The 18,281-nt window shown below is 38.4% G+C and overlaps 1 protein-coding gene across 2 annotated transcripts in view; it reads right to left on the minus strand.

The window, feature by feature from the left end:
- The window catches only part of psip1a (PC4 and SFRS1 interacting protein 1a), a 76,253-nt gene extending 58,348 nt beyond the window's left edge, over window positions 1-17,905 (minus strand). For both annotated transcript variants that reach the window (XM_051115854.1, XM_051115847.1), the window contains exon 1: window positions 17,774-17,905. The gene's annotated coding sequence lies outside the window, so the exon portion shown is untranslated. The remainder of the gene's footprint in view (window positions 1-17,773) is intronic.
- Between the last annotated feature and the right edge of the window lie 376 nt (window positions 17,906-18,281).

The raw sequence follows: 18,281 nt of genomic DNA on the forward strand, positions 1-18,281 counted from the left end.
CACGATCATTGCAATCCATTTTTTTTCTATCGTTTACATTGACTGCACTCCCTCTCGTTACGTCACTTCCGGTTTTGGTGGTTTTCAGATGCGGAACTAAAATTCTCTCACAAAAACGACTCCAGAAGCCTTAATATCGTATTTTAAAATATAGTTTCAAGAAAATCTAGTTACTACATTATTTTTCTATACATCAACTAACCTGCAATATGCACTTTAAATAAGTTAAAATTAACACATTGTTCTAAAAGTGTATCTGGGCGAAAACTACGATTTTACCTCAGACCTCGCATGCCCTTATAGAGACCTCATGACCACGCGAAAGACTAGCAAGGTGTGGGATTATTTTGAAATAGAAGGAATCGGAAGAGTTGTGTGTAAACGGTGTAATATCAAACTGGCTTACAATAACTGTACTGGAGCGATGCATAACAGGCACGTTGTAGGCATTAGCTTAGAGGCTAGCCAAAAACGACCAAATGTCAATCACGGCATTCACTACCATCTGCCGTCTTGCATGTGAGTGGTGCATTAATAGAATTTAAACTTTTACGAGCAGTGCTGCTCATTAATGTCAGTTCCAAAACAGTAGACCAATCCAAAGACCCCGGCGGCAGGGCAAGCGTTGCGAGCTTTTGTTTACAGTAGCAGGTTGGCATAGCAACTTTTGTATTTGACTGCAACGTGGTGAAGGTACTGCATTTTTTTATTTTTTATTTTTAAACATTCCAGAGCGCTACGTCTCGCGTTTTAAAAGGCGGTCGCACACCAGAATAGAAGCACAGCGCTGTCTATATTCGTATCTAGAGTAAATTCTTGCACATATAGAGTGACAGGACAAAATCACTGAGATGGTGCCATGTTCTTTCTCCTAATCAACAGTGCTTGTATTTTCATTATTTAAAATATTTGCAAGTTATTCTTTGCTACTTTTCACACTGCATTATTTAAAATAATATTCATTTACAAGAAATGTAAAATAAAAGTTATTTTCTACTTCACATGACAATATTTAAAATGTATTTTGTTTGCAAGAGATGCTGGTTATTTTCTACTTTTGACAAGGCAATATTCATTTATTTTGTTTGCAAAAAATGAAAGCCTTTTCTATTTTTTAGGAAACTTGCTTTTTTTTTTTTTTCCCCCATAAGATGTCTTCTTTTCAAGCAGGCTTTGATTTTAATTGTTCTGAATATTCAACAAATAACCATAAATAGTTTGTTTTCTTCAATTATTTTAAAATCACAAAGAAACACACTCTTTCATTAGAAAAAAAAAAAATCACCTTTAAAAGCTGAGTATATTTACAGTACAAACCTTTAATGAACTATGAGACCATAAATAAATAAATACAAAAATAATTGTAATCAAGGTAAAGTTTTCAATTAATCAAGGTTTTGATTTTAGGTCATATCATATCGCCCAGCCCTAATATAGCCTCAGACGCAGAAATTTGTTGATGCCATAGACCACTGGTTCACAACCACGTTCCTGGAGGCCCCCCCAACACTGCACATTCTGCATTTCTCCTTTGTCTGACACACCCATTTCAGGTCTTGGAGTCTCTACTAATGAGCTGATAATCTGAATCAGTTGTGTTTGATTAAAGGAGAACTCCACTTCCAGAACAACAATTTACAAATAATTTACTCACCCCCTTGTCATCCAAGATGTTCATGTCTTTTGGTCTTCAGTCGTAAAGAAATTATGGTTTTTGAGGAAAACATTTTAGGATTTTTCTTCATATAAGGGACTTCAATAGTGTCCCTGATTTTGAACTTCCAAAATGTAGTTTATTATATATATATATATATATATATATATATATATATATTTATATATATTTCTCATGTTTGTGAGGCAAGTTGGCTATATGCTGAGTTTCAATTCATTTTGTTCATGGAAACCGCAGATGGCAGAAAGTGAATGATATTTATTTTCAGTATTTTACAAAAGTAAAACTAAATCCTTTATAGTTTTGAATAACATATTTCGAATGATTCAGCCTCCATGTCATGCAGTAACCATGCATCTTGTAATCATGTCTTGTGAAAGTATTCATACCCCTTTCTTTTCTTTCTATTTCCCCCCCCTTTCTTATGTAGATTGATATGACAACAGGTAACTTAAAAGTAGTTTAAAATAAGCCAACAACATAAAACGTGGGGGAAAAAAGGCACTATAGCCTTCACACTCCCCACAAACACCTAGATAAACACCTACCCTAGTGAAAAATAAATGTACTAAAATGTATTTGAAATACATTTATTTTATGCTAAGTACAAATACATTTACGTATGTACAGAGCACAGCATAAATGAATACACCCCCTCTAAAACGTAACAAATTCAGCAATTACTCTTTACTTAGAAGACATGTTAAGGTTCTTTGCAGATATCATGTTCCAACAAGCCTGCTTTATCAATTACCAAAGAAGAATGTCAAAATTATTCAGCAAAATAAGATTTTCTTATCAAAGTGATAAAAAGTTGTGTTGCAAAAATGAGTACACCCTCCTGAGAGTTACTAAAAAAACAAAAAACAAAGTTGAAGGCTATTTTTGATCAACGGGTAAGTATATTAAACCAAACCTTTTAAATACAAGTAATTTCCTGAAGTTAAAGGTGTTTTATAGCCTACTAAATCATACTCAGACTTAATGTGGTACAAGAGGAACACCAAATTATTGTTTTAAGTGTGAAAATATAACAGAAGTAGCACCAACATTCCAAAACAATGGACTTGTGACAAGGCTCCTGAAATTATCAGGTCTTCACTTAATGTTTTCATTTAGTGATGAGTGAATTTTTTTCTACAAAAAGAGCTGGAGAAATACCATGCAAGTGTCTCCGAGCCGGCAAAAGCTATGAAAAGAGTGTCACTTTATCTCACAGAGTATGACACAGCCTGCAGAAGTGACATGCGTGGTTGTTGTCACCACTAGAATTACCTACTGTAGCCAAAGCACAATAAGCTCATTTAACCTCTTCCAAGGCCCATATTCACAAAATATAGACTCCTGGGAATCCATACTCCGGTCTCAAGAAACCAAGTCAATAACTTCAGATCGAAAAGCATCCAAAATGTTCTGGTGTTGCTAGAGGTGGAGTGCAGTGAGAAGTGCCCGTTACCAACAGTGACGTTCAGTGGTAGTGAAGCTCTTCTACAGGGATGTATGAGTGAGGGAGTTGCGCTTTATCAATGCTGTCATGAATTCACACACCACTGTGTGTACAAAAAACTGAAACGGCAGATGCTACTCTCCCCTCATTCCCTGCATTATTGGGCATTTTTTCAGCATGACAATGAAGACTGGGTTCACGAGAACGAGACGAGACAAGATTTTTAAACTTTTCCTAAGAAATCCTCAAATGATGAAATATATAGGGAAAATAGTCTTTTATTCAACTGAAAAAGACAAAATGCAAAAAAATGTCGGTGCATTTTGAACTTTATGACATTAAACTTCCAATGTAATGAATTATATGCAGTAATAAACAACATTTAAACAAGAGCTTCATGATTCTGGATAAATTGAGAATCCCAGTTGTTTTTAATAAATTGGAGACCATGATTCTCTCACGATTCTGGAGAGAAAAAAAAGAAAGAAAACTAAACAAAATAACAATTTACTAGTGTTTTTTTAAAAACATATTACTCATTTAAACAAAAACAACAACAACAACAACAACAACAAAAAAATATTCAATGAAGGAGTCAGTGTCTCACTTCATTAAGACTTGTTTGACTATTGAAATCACCTGAAGGAAGAGGATAAGCATTACAATACATACAAGTGTTAAGATACTTCCGTTTTGATCGCTACTGTAGATAATAAGTGTTTATACCAAAACTATAAACTTTTATCCCAGTACTTCTATTATTTAAATGTCTCTAACACAGAAACAATGATTATAATTTGGTTGAAAAAACTGTTTATGTTGCTATTTCTGTGTTCACATTTACCCCAACCCTCTAATTCATTAACATGGGCAGCAACAAAATGTGTTTCTCATGCTCCACTGACACTGGCATGTGAAACAGTCCTAATAGACATAGCTAAATCGTTGTCATTCAGGAATAAGATCGCGTGGGTGTTTGAATCGAGATCTCAATATTTTAAGGATCAATCGTGCAGCTCTAACATAAACGCTGCAAAATGTTTTGCGAGGATATCGTCACGAGATCACGTCACATCCCTACTATCGGCCGATAATCGCTTGGGGATGTTTAATCGGCGGTGCCTGCTGTGAGAGGTTTGGTTCAACATGCAGCGGCACCTTCTCAGTCTCACTTCGGCACGGGCAAAACAATTATAATGCTGAAGGTGAGGTACAATTAATAGTTCTTCATTAAATAACATATAAAGTCATTTCAAAACATTTTTATGTGAGCCGTAATTTCACACGTAATTTAAAGTGACAGCGCATCGTTTGCGGTAAATATGAACACAGAATGAAAACTCCTCTCTCAAAAAAAAAAAAAAAAAAAAAAAAAAAAAAACATCAAGCCCTGAATAAATGTCTAAAAATCCTGATTGGAGTATTTCTATAAATAATTCTACATGATTAATAGAGGGCTTTAAAAAGATCGGTATCGGTGATCGGCTCGGCAAATCGGCGATCGGCCTCAAAAATCCTGATCGGAGCACCCTTACTAAGTACTAGAATATTATACATTTACTAAATTACTGTGACGATGTCGGAGGTGACGACATGAGAGCGGTTAGATCCAATTGCGGTAGGTTTATTTAGAAAGGCAGACAAATCCAAAACAGCAGGCGAAATCGTAAACGTGAGACAGGCAGGGTCACAAAACCAGGATAGCAGTCCAGACCAAGCAAACAAAATAGAACAGTAATTCACAAGACGGTAGTCAGGAAACAAGCACAATGGTCATAACAATAAAGCCGGCAGAACATGAGAGATAGAACGCTTGGTAAGTCAGTGAACTGGCAATACTGGCAACAGGCCCATTTAAATATGATGCCAAACAGGAAGTAACCAAAGAGGAAAAGGAGCAGTTAGTATTCGGGAGAGGGCTCCCTCTGGCGGTTGGATGAATGGTTATTCGTTACAGAACCCCCCCCTCTACGAACGCCTCCGGGCGTTCTCCTCCTGGATCTACCCCTTGGACGTGGTGCTGGGCGGTTAGGATGCCGTTGGTGAAACTCTTGGATCAAAGAAGGGTCCAGTATATCCTTGGCGGCCTCCCAAGATCTCTCCTCAGGTCCGTAGCCCTCCCAGTCCACCAAATACTGCAACTGACCCCCACGGCGGTGAGAGTCCAAGATCTCGTTGACCGAGTAGGCTGGGGCGCTATCAATCTCCAAGGGTGGAGGAGGCTCGGGAACCGTGGTGCCGGGGTCAGTTGCCAGGTGGACCGGTTTCAGGAGGGAGATATGAAATGAAGGAGAGATGCTATAATCAGCAGGCAGTTCAAGGCGATATGTGACTGCATTGATTTGTTTAAGAATTCTGAAAGGTCCGACATACCTTAGAGCAAGTTTCTTGCTCGGCAGTCATAATCGGAGATCTCGGGTGGCAAGCCAGACTCTCTGGCCGGGTTGATAGTTGAGGTGGGGACGTCTCCTGCAATCTGCTTGGATCCGTTGGGATCGTATTGCTCTTTGTAGCCTCACATGAGCGCTGTCCTACACCCGTTCGCTGCGCCTGATCCATTCGTCCACCGACGGCACCGTGGAAGGTTCTCCTGACCAAGGAAACATAGGGGGTTGGAAACCCAGCACACACTGGAAGGGGGTGAGACCTGTGGAGGAATGCGTGAGGGAGTTCTGAGCGTATTCCGCCCATGGGAGGAAATCACTCCATTTGTCTTGTTCCCTGCTGCAGTAGGATCTGAGGTAACGTCCAATCTCCTGATTTAGCCTCTCGACCTGACCATTCGCCTCAGGATGATAACCAGAAGTTAAGCTGATATTTATGTCTAGCTGTTTGCAAAAAGCCTGCCATACCCTGGAGGTGAACTGGGGGCCCCGGTCAGATACAATATCCTGTGGAATACCGTAGTTTCTGAATACATGTTGAAATAATTCGAGAGCCGTGTCCATAGCCGTGGGGAGCCCCTTCAATGGTACTAGTTTACAAGCCTTTGAGAAGCGATCTACGATAACCAGGATGGCTGTGTGACCTTGAGAATTAGGCAAGTCCATAATGAAATCGATGGATAAGTGTGACCAGGGGCGGTGTGTAATGGGTAGAGGTTGTAACAGCCCGGCGGGAAGTTCTCGTGGGGTCTTAGTTTGGGCACAAATGGTACATGATTTCACAAAGTTGGCAATGTCTCTGTTCATGGATGGCCACCAGAAAGCATTACATACCAAAGTTGTGGTCCGATGGATTCTTGGGTGGCCTGAACCCAGAGAGGTGTGGATCCATTGGAGGGTCCGATGGCGGAGGGCTTGGGGGACATATTGTCGGTTAGCGGGGCATTCTGGAGGGGTTGGTTCGTCTTGTTGTGCTCGTTGGATCTCTTCCATAAGATCCCAGCTGATCTGGGCAACGACTACTGAGGGTGGGAGGATGGGAACATCAGTTTGCTCACTTGGATTCGTGTCATGTCGACGGGAGAGTGCATCCGCTTTGAGATTTTTACTGCCTGGTCGGAAAGTGACTGAAAAATTGAAACGGGTGAAGAACAGAGACCAACGAGCCTGCCTTGGGTTCATTCGTTTGGCTCCTTTGATGTACTCAAGGTTCTTGTGATCAGTGATTATCTGGAAGGGGTGAGTGGCTCCTTCGAGCCAGTGGCGCCACTCCTCTAATGCTGCCTTCATAGAGAGTAATTCCTTATTGCCCACATCATAATTTCTTTCTGCTGCTGTTAGCTTGCGAGAGAAGAATGCACATGGGTGTAGCTTACCAGGGTTGCCATGACGTTGTGATAGTACAGCACCTATCCCACAATCTGAGGCGTCCACTTCTACGACAAAGGGAAGTTGCGGGTCAGGGTGTTTCAAGATGGGGGCTGTGGTGAAACTGGTCTTGAGACATTCAAAGGCTTTGACTGCTGCCGGGTTCCACCTGAGCTTGGAGGGTTTGTTCTTGAGAAGCGAAGTGAGGGGGGCTGCGATGGAACTGTAGTGACGAATGAATCGACGATAAAAGTTAGCAAACCCAAGAAATCGTTGGAGTTCTTTCACTGTTTTAGGAAGTGGCCATTCGGTGACTGCTTGGATCTTGGATTTGTCCATCTCAACTCCGTGATGACTGAAAATGTATCCCAGGAAGGTTGTCTTGCTAGTGTGAAACTCACATTTCTCGAGTTTGGCATAAAGTTGATGTTGCTGCAGACGTGCCAGAATGGTCTTGACATCCTTGATGTGTTGGTTCAAGTCAGGAGAATATATCAAAATGTTGTCAATGTAGGCGACCACACACCTGTTCAAAAGGTCCCGGAAGATATCATTGATGAAGGCTTGAAAGACAGAGGGAGAGTTGGCTAGCCCATACGGCATAACGAGGTATTCGTAGTACCCCTAGTGGTCAGGAAGGCGGTTTTCCATTCGTTCCCCTCCCTGATGCGGATTAGGTTATAGGCACTTCTGAGATCGAGCTTGGAGTAGATTCGGGCCTCACGTAGTTGTTCCAGTGCTGAGGGGACTAATGGTAGAGGATAGCGGTATTTAACCGTGACGTTATTTAACCCTCGATTTGTCAATACAGGGGCGTAGACCACCATCCCTCTTCTCTACGAAGAAGAATCCAGCGGCAGCTGGTGAAGTGGAAGGTCGGATGTGACAGGGGGTAAACTTTACTTTTAGGCGGGGACATGTTAGGTAACAATTCAATAGCGCAGTCACCGGGTCGATGTGGAGGAAGTTGTGTGGCCTTCGACTTACTGAAAACCTCAGCGAATTCTGAGTAAACACTGGGTAGTGAGGTTTGGACTCGGGTGTCGGGACTTTCAATGCTGGTAGAGAGGCAGGGAAATGACAGGGTTTTGGTTAGACAGTTGTTCAGACAGTACGTTGACCATTTAGTGAGTTCACCACTATTCCAGGAAATGTTGGGATCATGTACAGCTAGCCAAGGGTGGCCCAGAATGACCTGGTATTTGCATGATGGTAAAACGTAGAAAGGGATGGTTTCTTTGTGGAATAGTCCAACACGAAGGGTAACTGGTTGTGTGGTAGCAGTGATTCCTGAACTGATGGTGCCGTTGTCTATGCCGTTGTTCCTGGTTGATGACATTGATTGCAGATCCGGAGTCTACTAATGCTGAAACACATTGGATAGCAGTATCAACAGAGAGCTCACATTCTAGAAGAAAACTGCATTGCTTAGGATGAGGAATTTCAATGGTACTCACACTGTAATGAGGTGTAGGGTTCTTCTTGGTCTTGTGGGGACAGGAGGCATTGCGGTGATTCTCCTCTCCGCAATAGTAGCATCGATTTTCTCGCTGACAACGATATCTCTCCTCAGAAGAGAGGCGTGTGGAAGCGACTTGCATTGGCTCATAAGAATCAGGATGCGAATGGGCCTGTACAGGACTGGTTGACATGAGTTTACGTGATCTGGGTGTGTTGCGCATCAAATTGTCAATCTTAATGGCTACCGTAATGAACTCATTTAAGGCGGTATCCACAGTTCTGCAGGCCAACTCCACTTGTAGTTTAGTATTGAGTCCTCTTTTAAACACAGCCTTGAGTGCTACTTCATTCCATTTGCTTTGAGCTGCCAGCGTTCTGAATTCAATGGCATAGTCTGCCGCGGTACGATCTCCCTGCTTGAGATCAAGAAGTTGATCTGAAATATCCTGTCCCCCCTCGGGATATTCAAAGACTTCGTGGAGCTGAGCAAGGAAATGTTCGAACGACGATCGTATGCAAACATCACTCTCCCAAACTGCAGACGCCCAATCTAAAGCTCGTCCGGTTAACAGTGACATCATGACCGCACATTTCTTTATATCTTGATCGTAAGCCTCTGGCTGACTATCAAAAAAGATTTTACACTGACGAATAAATCCTCTACACAGCTCGGGTGAACCGTCAAACTTATCAGGTAAAGCAGGTCTTACCAGCGTGCTGTGAGGAGCGGGGAGAGAGCGGATATATTGTGTGAGACTGTCGTTGGCACTCCTGAGCTGCATCAGTTGTTCCTGATATCCAGCAAGCATTTCGCTCTGATAGGCCAATGCTGCTTGCAATTGCGAAACCTTCGCTGGATCGCTGTGCGGCGAAGTATTCTGTGACGATGTCGGAGGTGACGACATGAGAGCGGTTAGATCCAATTGCGGTAGGTTTATTTATAAAGGCAGACAAATCCAAAACAGCAGGCGAAATCGTAAACGTGAGACAGGCAGGGTCACAAAACCAGGATAGCAGTCCAGACCAAGCAAACAAAACAGAACAGTAATCCACAAGACAGTAGTCAGGAAACAAGCACAATGGTCATAACAATAAAGCCAGCAGAACATGAAAGATAGAACGCTTGGTAAGTCAGTAAACTGGCAATACTTCGCAGGGAATACCGGCAACAGGCCCATTTAAATATGATGCCAAACAGGAAGTAACCAAAGAGGAAAAGGAGCAGTTAGTATTCGGGAGAGGGCTCCCTCTGGCGGTTGGATGAATGGTTATTCGTTACAATTACATCTAAGGTGAACTCATTTCTGCAATCCTTCATTTAAACAAAATTGGCTAATTTACTTATTTTACAGAAAATATTGGCATATATTTTGTAGTTTTATTAAGTACATGTTTAATACATTTAAATTTTGCCATCTTTCCATTGAATATTAGTGATCACTAAGAACATACATCTTTTATATTGTTTCAGATGGGGTGTACTCATTTATGCTGCACTGTATATGCAATGTAATAGCAATACCTTGCAATTGTAATTTTGGTATACTGAACTGGTGTACTCAACGTCTGCTAAATTAGAACTAATTTTAAGTAATCAATATTAAGAAATGTGCAATTATAATTCTTATACCATTAAGTCTCAAGCAATATGTCAGTAAATATTTTAATAGATTTGAACTATACACTATATATATATATATATATATATATATATATATATATATATATATATATATAGTGACAAGCGCCTCCGGACTCATCAGCGTTGCCCTGGCAACAAACGCAACTCACCTGCACGTCCTCACCGCGGGCTGATCGGTCACAGCTGCCATCAATCAGCCCACAGCTATAAAGACTGCAAACGCTGAACATCAGACAGACTCTGGTCTCAAGCCGTATGTATCGCTTGACTAACGTATCTCTCTGTTCCCCCAGACAGCAGCGAGTGACCGACAGCCCACAGTTCTTTTGGAGCACGTTTTGGACACCCACTATCTGGACGTTGACCACGGAAGAGCTCCTATCACGTCAAGCACCATTTACCAGCTTCACTTCTCTCACGTTTTTCCATTGCAAATAAAAATCCACCCTCCGGGGAATTGTTTCACTAAGCCTGCCTTGTCGAGTGATTCTTCACCCCGTGACTATATATATATATATATATGTATATATATATATATATATATATATATATATATATATATATTTTAAGTATAATAGCCTGACACTTGTTCTGTTACCTGTAATGTGTTTGCTTCTAAAGGGTTAATTCACCCAAAAATAAAATAAAAAATTGTATTGTATGAGATTCTTTTTTTCTGCTGAACACAAAAGATGTTACTTTGAAGAATGTTGATAACCGAACTGCAACCACTGGTAACCACTGACTTCCATATTTGGCAAAAATACTTCGAAAGTCAGTGGCTACCAGAAACTGTTTGGTTACATGCACATTCTTGAAAATGTCATCTTTTTTATTCAACAGCAGAAGAAATGGAAAAAAAAAAAGAAGAAAGAAGAAGAAGAAAAAAAATCAGGTTTACAATAGATTTGGAACAAAAAAAAAAAAACATTTTTGGGTAATCTCTCTTTTTAATTGTATTACAAACTTTTCATTTGATCTTTTTAATGTAATGTTTACTTAACTGATCTATATTTGAATTCTGCATACCAATAGTTAATGTATTGTAACTCCTCCAATTTACTCTTACCACTTGTGTAACAGACCAAAACACCGTCTGGAACTTGTGATCCTGGTTTAGGTGTCCTAATTCAGGGTTTTTCCAAAATGTCTATTTTAGAGTGAAAGCTACACGTGGCAGCATGAGATTTATTACAGCGTTTCACCTCAAAACTCAAGTGTTTGCATTAACTTTCTATTGTAGATTATGTATGTAAAATAATGACGCTTAAATGTATTAGATGTAGCTTTTTAACACAAAACTAAAATGCATTAAAAAAAACCCATATAAATCATATATTATCATAATCATATTTATTAGCTTCAAGTATCAACAGTGTTAGTTATATAAAGAAACAGCACACAGAAGTTTAACGTCACCAGAAGGTGGGAATTATGATCACACAACATTAAAGGACCTGCAGAGAAGAGTCTTTTTGCAACTCATCATACAGAGAGTCAGAACAGAAAGTAGTTGAAGCCACTTCTCAGCAGACTGAATAATTAATGGAAAGCAAATAGAAATTATTTTATCTTAAGAAATATGAAGTAAACATGTGAATACATCACTTCTCAAATGTGCAGACTTTTGGACTGAACCCCATAATGTAGACAAGTCCTATGATCAAAAATACATGTCTGCAAACACACATGAATACATACTTAAATGTTACTGTAAAAGCTGCCAAAAAATAGTCTATAGTCACTGTGGCTTGGGGGCATTGAAAAAATAAATAAATAAAACACCCTCAAATATAAGATTTTTTTTAAATTTGGCCCTACCATAAAGTCATTCCTCTTAAGTCAGACAACAAACGTGCAAATATTTCAAGAAATGAGTAATATCTACCGGGTCCACATGTGATGCAAAATAACATAGCAAATAAGCATATAAGTTTTAACAGAACCATAACCAGTTTTTGGCACTGTTGCCATCATTCATTCATTTCACATTTCTCATGTGAAGAGGATGATTTTTTTTTTTTTTTTTTTTTTTGCGGAAGTCACATTAAAGTACAAAGCCTGGTTTACTGGTTTGTGCTAAATGACAGAGGTAGGCTGTGTGAGAACAACGCTGTTTTGCTTTCAGTTTCGCTTTAAATTAGTAATTAGTTTTGACTTGTTTAAAAACTTATATTTGTCATTCTTGTTCTGTTCTTAATAGCGTTACTTTTAAATGATTTGTTGTGAAGCGAGGAGAACTAACATGGCCTATATGCTAGCTATTACTGTTTTAAACATTTTATCTTACCACTATGATTTCTCTTAAATAGCGGCAAAAGTTTTTAGCTAAAAGTTTTCCCATAAAACCTATTAGCAATACATCCTAAGGCTAAAAGTAGCTCATAATTTGCTGATTTAGGAGAAAAATAGTAAGCATGTCGGTCCTAAATTTAGGACTTCTATATTTTTGTTCTAAGAGTATTTCACAAAGCGTTTTAGCACTAAAACTAGCTCCTAAGTCTGTGAAACATTAGGAGTAGTGAAGAGGAATCCTAAGGCACTAAGACCAAGCCACAAACTATCCTAAAATGGCTGTTGCCAGCTATCTGCCTCACAACATGGTGATTTTGAATACAAATATTACAAAACCTTAGAATTAGACACTTTGACAATATGCCAATGGTGACCGTAAAAAGAAAAGAAAGATCCAACCGCATGTCGGCGCATGTGATTAACCGCTCACGTGTGACGTGCTTATATCAAGAAGCATCCGAACGCGAAACGCGTTCACACAGAATGCGCTTTTGTGTTGACAAAGATGTGACGCGGGCAGTGGAATAGGAAAAACCAAAAGGAGATGGGAGTGAACGTCTTTTAGCTTAACTGCAGCATTTTGTAATGCCGTTTCATGCATGAGACGCTGCAAGAAACGCGAGTGCAACAGCCAAACGTGTCCATGTTTACAATCAGGATTTTAATTTTTTGCCGTATTGCCCAGCCCCACTATTTGTATTTTATTTGAATGTGGCAAAATAATATTGCACTCTACAATATTTCTATGAATAGGCCTAAATCTCTGACAGAGATCCCCTATCAGCCAATCACTGTGGGCATAGTTAGTAATCATGCTAACATCATCTGTAGCAATGAGGTCAACCCCTTCCTTACTCTTAGCTTAAGACTTCTCTTTATTCCTTAGTAAAAGTTTGTCTCAGCAGCTTTGTGAATAGGTTTTAAGAGAGAACTCTTAGCCAAAAACTACTTGTTGCCACATTCAAATTTTTTTTTTTAATGCAGGCTAAGTGTCACTAATTAAACAAGTATATGTTCAGCTGATTGTCAGCCTTTTACATGTGTGCTTCTCATAAACAATTAGCTGATATGCATATAAACAGCCTTTTTATTAACAGAATAGACTAATCATGGCTGATAGTAGGATATGCAAGCGTAAAAAAAAACCAAATGAGCCGCAAGAACAACTGTTACTTCTTGCCCTACGTGTTAATGACAACAAGGATACAATCAAAGGAAAATGTGGAGTTGGTATAACCTCCAAAACCAAAAAAGTTGCATGAGAAAACATATGTGTGCAGATAAATGCAGAGTGTTTCTAAAACGTTTAAGTTCAAAGGCAGATTGCTAACAACAGCCATTTTGGGGTAGTTGGGATTTGGTCTTAATGACTGAGTCCTCTTCACTACTCCTAACATTTCACAGATTTAGGACTGACACGCCCATTATTTTTAAGATTTTCTCCTAAATTGGCAAGTTATGAGCTACTTTTAGCCTTAAGATGTTTTGTAAATACGGGCCCTGGTATTTAATGGGGAGTTTTGCTCAGCTCGTCTCTAAAGAATCCACCACAGCTGCTCAAGAGCGTTAAGATTGCGTAAAATACATGTCCACTGAAGGATTTTTACCTTGGGAGAATGAATATCTTCATTGTCATGCTAAAAAAATGCCCAGTAATGCAGGGAATGAGGGAAGGGTAGCATCTTCTGTTACAAGATTTTGTATTACATCACACAGTGTTGTGTGAATTCATGACAGCATTGATAAAGCACAACTCCCTCACACCTTTAGCACTCATACATCCCTATATAAGAGCTTTACTACCACTGAAGGTCACTGTGACTACCAGGAGCTTCTCACTGTACTCCTCCTCTAGCAACACCAGAACATTTTGGAAGGTTTTGGATAAGAAATGATTGACTTGGTCTCTTAAAACCAGAGTATGGATTCCTAGAAGTATGTATATTTTGTAAATATGGGCCTTGCAAGAGGTTAAACAATTTTGTGCTTCGGCCACAGTAGGTAATTCTAGTGGTGACAACAACCAAATCACTTCTGCAGGTTACGTTGTACTCTGTGAGATAAAGCGTCACTCTTTTCATAGTTTTACCGGCTCTGAGACACTTGCATGGTATTCTACTGCTCTTTTTCAAGCAAAAATTAACTCACCACTAAATGAAAACTTAAAGTGAATACCTGATTATTTCAGGAGCCCTTTCACAAGTCCATTACTGTGCTACTTCTGCTATATTTTCACATTTAAAAAAATAATTTGGTATTTCTCTTGTACCACTGTCCTATTTTATGCTAAGAAATAAGTCACCTGCCACCTTTGCCAAGTGGTTCCATTACTGCCAGCATTGGGCCAGAGTATGATTCAGTGGGCTATATAACGCTTTTAATTGTCAGGAAATTACTTGTCTTTAAAAGTTTTGGTTCCATACACTTACCTGTTGATCAAAAATAGCCTTAAACCTACACACCTACACATTATATATATTTTTTAGTTTTATTTAGTAACTTTCAGGAGGGTGTACTCATTTTTGCAACACAACGTTGTCAAATCGGTAACACTTTACTTGAAGGGGTGTGCAAAAGACTGACATGACACCTTCATAATTATGACATGACATGTCATGAACATGAAGGAGGTTTTATGCATGTTTATGACAAGTGTCATTAAGTGTCATTCGCTCAGTTATGTCATTTTAATGCAAAGATGACATTGTTTAAAATGCCTTTGTTATGACATCTTGACATAAACCAATACATCATAACATGTCAGTGTCTTTGTCATGACAACTTCACATTACCAAGACAAAATAACCTGTCATAAATCTGTAATAAACATGACATAGCAGATTAATTATCAAACAATAAAGTACTTAGCTTTGTGGGTTAACATTAAACTGTCATGTGATTGGTTTGGACACTGGCTGTCATGAGGCCATTATAACTGTGTCATTAATATTTTTCTAATATTTTTTTATAGTGGTACAAATTGTCAAATTTGTCATTAAGATGTCATGAAGTGCTAATACTCTGTCAATAATTTTATGAACAGTGTCATGAATATTTTTCTTGACCTCAGATACAGTGGTACAAGTTGAACTTGTCATTAAAATGTCATTAAGTGTTAATAGTCAAATTATTTTACAACAGCATCATGAATATTTTTCATTTCATAATGTTTTTTTAGTTTCCTCCAACAGATGCTCAGATAATAGACAATTTCAAATGTTGTAAAAAAGATGAACAGATGTTAGAGAAATAAAATCAATCATCCAATAATAATAATTAAATGGATAAAATTGTATTTTATTGCATTTGCAGAGCGATTCACCATGGTTGTTGTGTATTATTATTTTATTTATTTATTTATTTTTTTTTTATCACTAAAATCCATTCCTCTTGAACAGTTAATAGACTGATCCTTCTTATCTGGCCTGATAACAAATAATTGCCCAACAGGTGCAAATGCATTTTTATTTCTTAATGTTTTTCCATTTTCATCATTTTATTTCCTTACAACAAAAGATTGGTTCACTTTCATATTTTTCTGAACAAAAGCTGTCATATACATATATAGTATATAACATATATTACTGTCATATAGTACAACATTGTCTTGGTAATGTCAAGTTGTCATGACAAAGACACTGACAGGTTATGATGTATCGGTTTATGTCAAGATGTCATAAAGGCATCTCAAACAATGTCATCTTTGCATTAAAAATGACATAACTGAGCGAATGACACTTAATGACAGTTGTCATAAACATGCATAAAACCTACTTCATATTCATGTGTAATGTCATGATTATGAAGGTGTCATGTCAGTCTTATGCACACCCCTTCAAGTAAAGTGCTACCATCAAATCTTATTTGGTAATTAATCAAGCAGGCTTGTTGGAACATTATATCTCCAAAGAATCCTAACATGTCATCTAATTAAAGAGTAATTGCTGAATTTGTTAAGTTTTAGAGGGGGTGTACTTATTTATGCTGTGCACTGTAATTAGCAAAAATAAAGCCAAGACGGAAAAACCATGTGTGACAAAGTTAGGACACCTTATGTTTCAATTGCCTGTAATTCCACTTTTAGCAGCAATAACCTGAAGTAATCATTCTGTATTACTTCAGTTCAGTTCAGGAAAGGAAAGGATGTGTGGCCAAGTATGGTGACCCATACTCAAAATTTGTGCTCTGCATTTCACCCATCCAAAAGCGCACACACAGCAGTGAGTAGCAAACAAACACACACACCCGGAGCAGTGGGCAGCCAATGCTGGAGGTTTGAGGTACGGTGCCTTGCTCAAGGGTTTCACCTCAGTTGTGGTATTGAGGATGGAAGAGAGCACTGGTCTTTAACTCCTTCCACCTACAATCCGGACCTGGGAATCGAACCCGAACAAAAGTCCAACTCTTTGACCATTAGGCCACGACTGTACTTTTAGTAATGTCACAATTCTCAATATAACGTCAAACCGTTCAGTACGATGTCCACTGTTCTATACGGGCTTCTGAATTGCATTTTTTCAGTTTTGCATTTAAATAACTTTGTTTTATTTCTCTCTGAATTTGCTGTATGTATGCCCGTGATTTCACATGCTAAAATGAGAAAATGCCTCACACGCAGAGCATCTTCCCTTCTAATGACATTCAATGATAAGCCTTTCTAAACCTGTTGTCCAACAAAAGAGTTATAAAAACAAAAGTTATAAAAAACATTATAACTTTTTAATTCACAACATCAGTCAAGTGTTTGAAATAAACACCACTGATATACATAATAGATAAGGCCATGTCTATGCCATCTACTGTGTTATTACAAATAATAATTCATGTAACATTAAGGCCAACATACCAGTATCTAAATATGATTTTATAATTGTATGCTATGGTAGGCCTACCACATCACCCTCCACTGGATGTATAGGCAAATGAGCAGCATTTTAGAAAGCCTAGTCTGTGGATACTTTGGTATCTCAAAAGTAACCCAAAAGTAGTGTAACACATTACAAATCTGAGACAGTAATATTGTAATGTAACTGATAACTTTTAAAATACAGTAATAAGCAATATATAATGTATTACATTTTGGAAGTAACTTGCCCAACACTGGTTATTACAACCAGTATGTGGCTGCAGTGGGGAAAAAATCATATTCTTAAGTTGGTGAATAATTTCAATTTGCTGCTGCGCACCTGCACACCCACAGACTTGCAAAAAAAAAAAAAAAAAAAAAAAAAAAAAAAAAAAGTGGGTATACGCAAATAATGATCCTTACCAGTCCTTATACGCAAACAAAAAGTAAGCATAGTAATAATAATAATTTTAACAATCTTATGTAGAATACCAGTATGCTGGCTTTCTATAACCAACATAATTATTGTGCCAGAATAGTAAATACAAACTCACTAAACAACACGTGACTAAACAATGCATGCACATGTGCTGAATCTCGAATACGTCTTCACATACCTTCATATAAATTAAATATGTGTCAGTACTGTAATTACCTTGTTTATCTAAGAAAGCTTTCCCCCAGTGATGCTGTTCTGCTCTGTTCTGTTCTGCTCTCTTCTCTTCTCTTCTCTTCGAAACGGGTTTATGATATATAATGGCCCATTCTGTTTCTTCTTTTGTTTTTTTATGGCGTTTGGTAAACCAGCTAAATCGGCGCATTACCGCCACCAACTGGACAGGAGTGTGAAGCGTTGATAGAGAGGAGAGAAAATATAAACCTTATTCAATTTGAATTCATCCTACTGAAGTCCTTTTAACTGATTGTGTTAAGATAGCGTAATATTTTCTATTATATATTTTCTATAATGTAATATTTTTTCTTGCCCAGGGGAACAAATTAGATTTTGTATCATATTTATCCTATAGGTTCTTGTGCAAACTTTTTCCTTTCTTTTTCATATGTATTAATTCGTTCCCCGCCAGCGTTTTTGAAAAAAAGTTGCCAGCCACCGCCAGCACTTTTGAGGATTTTCACTAAAATTTCATGGCCACAAGAATATT

The sequence above is a fragment of the Labeo rohita genome, chromosome 1 (assembly GCF_022985175.1).
Source record: "Labeo rohita strain BAU-BD-2019 chromosome 1, IGBB_LRoh.1.0, whole genome shotgun sequence".
NCBI lineage: Eukaryota > Metazoa > Chordata > Actinopteri > Cypriniformes > Cyprinidae > Labeo > Labeo rohita.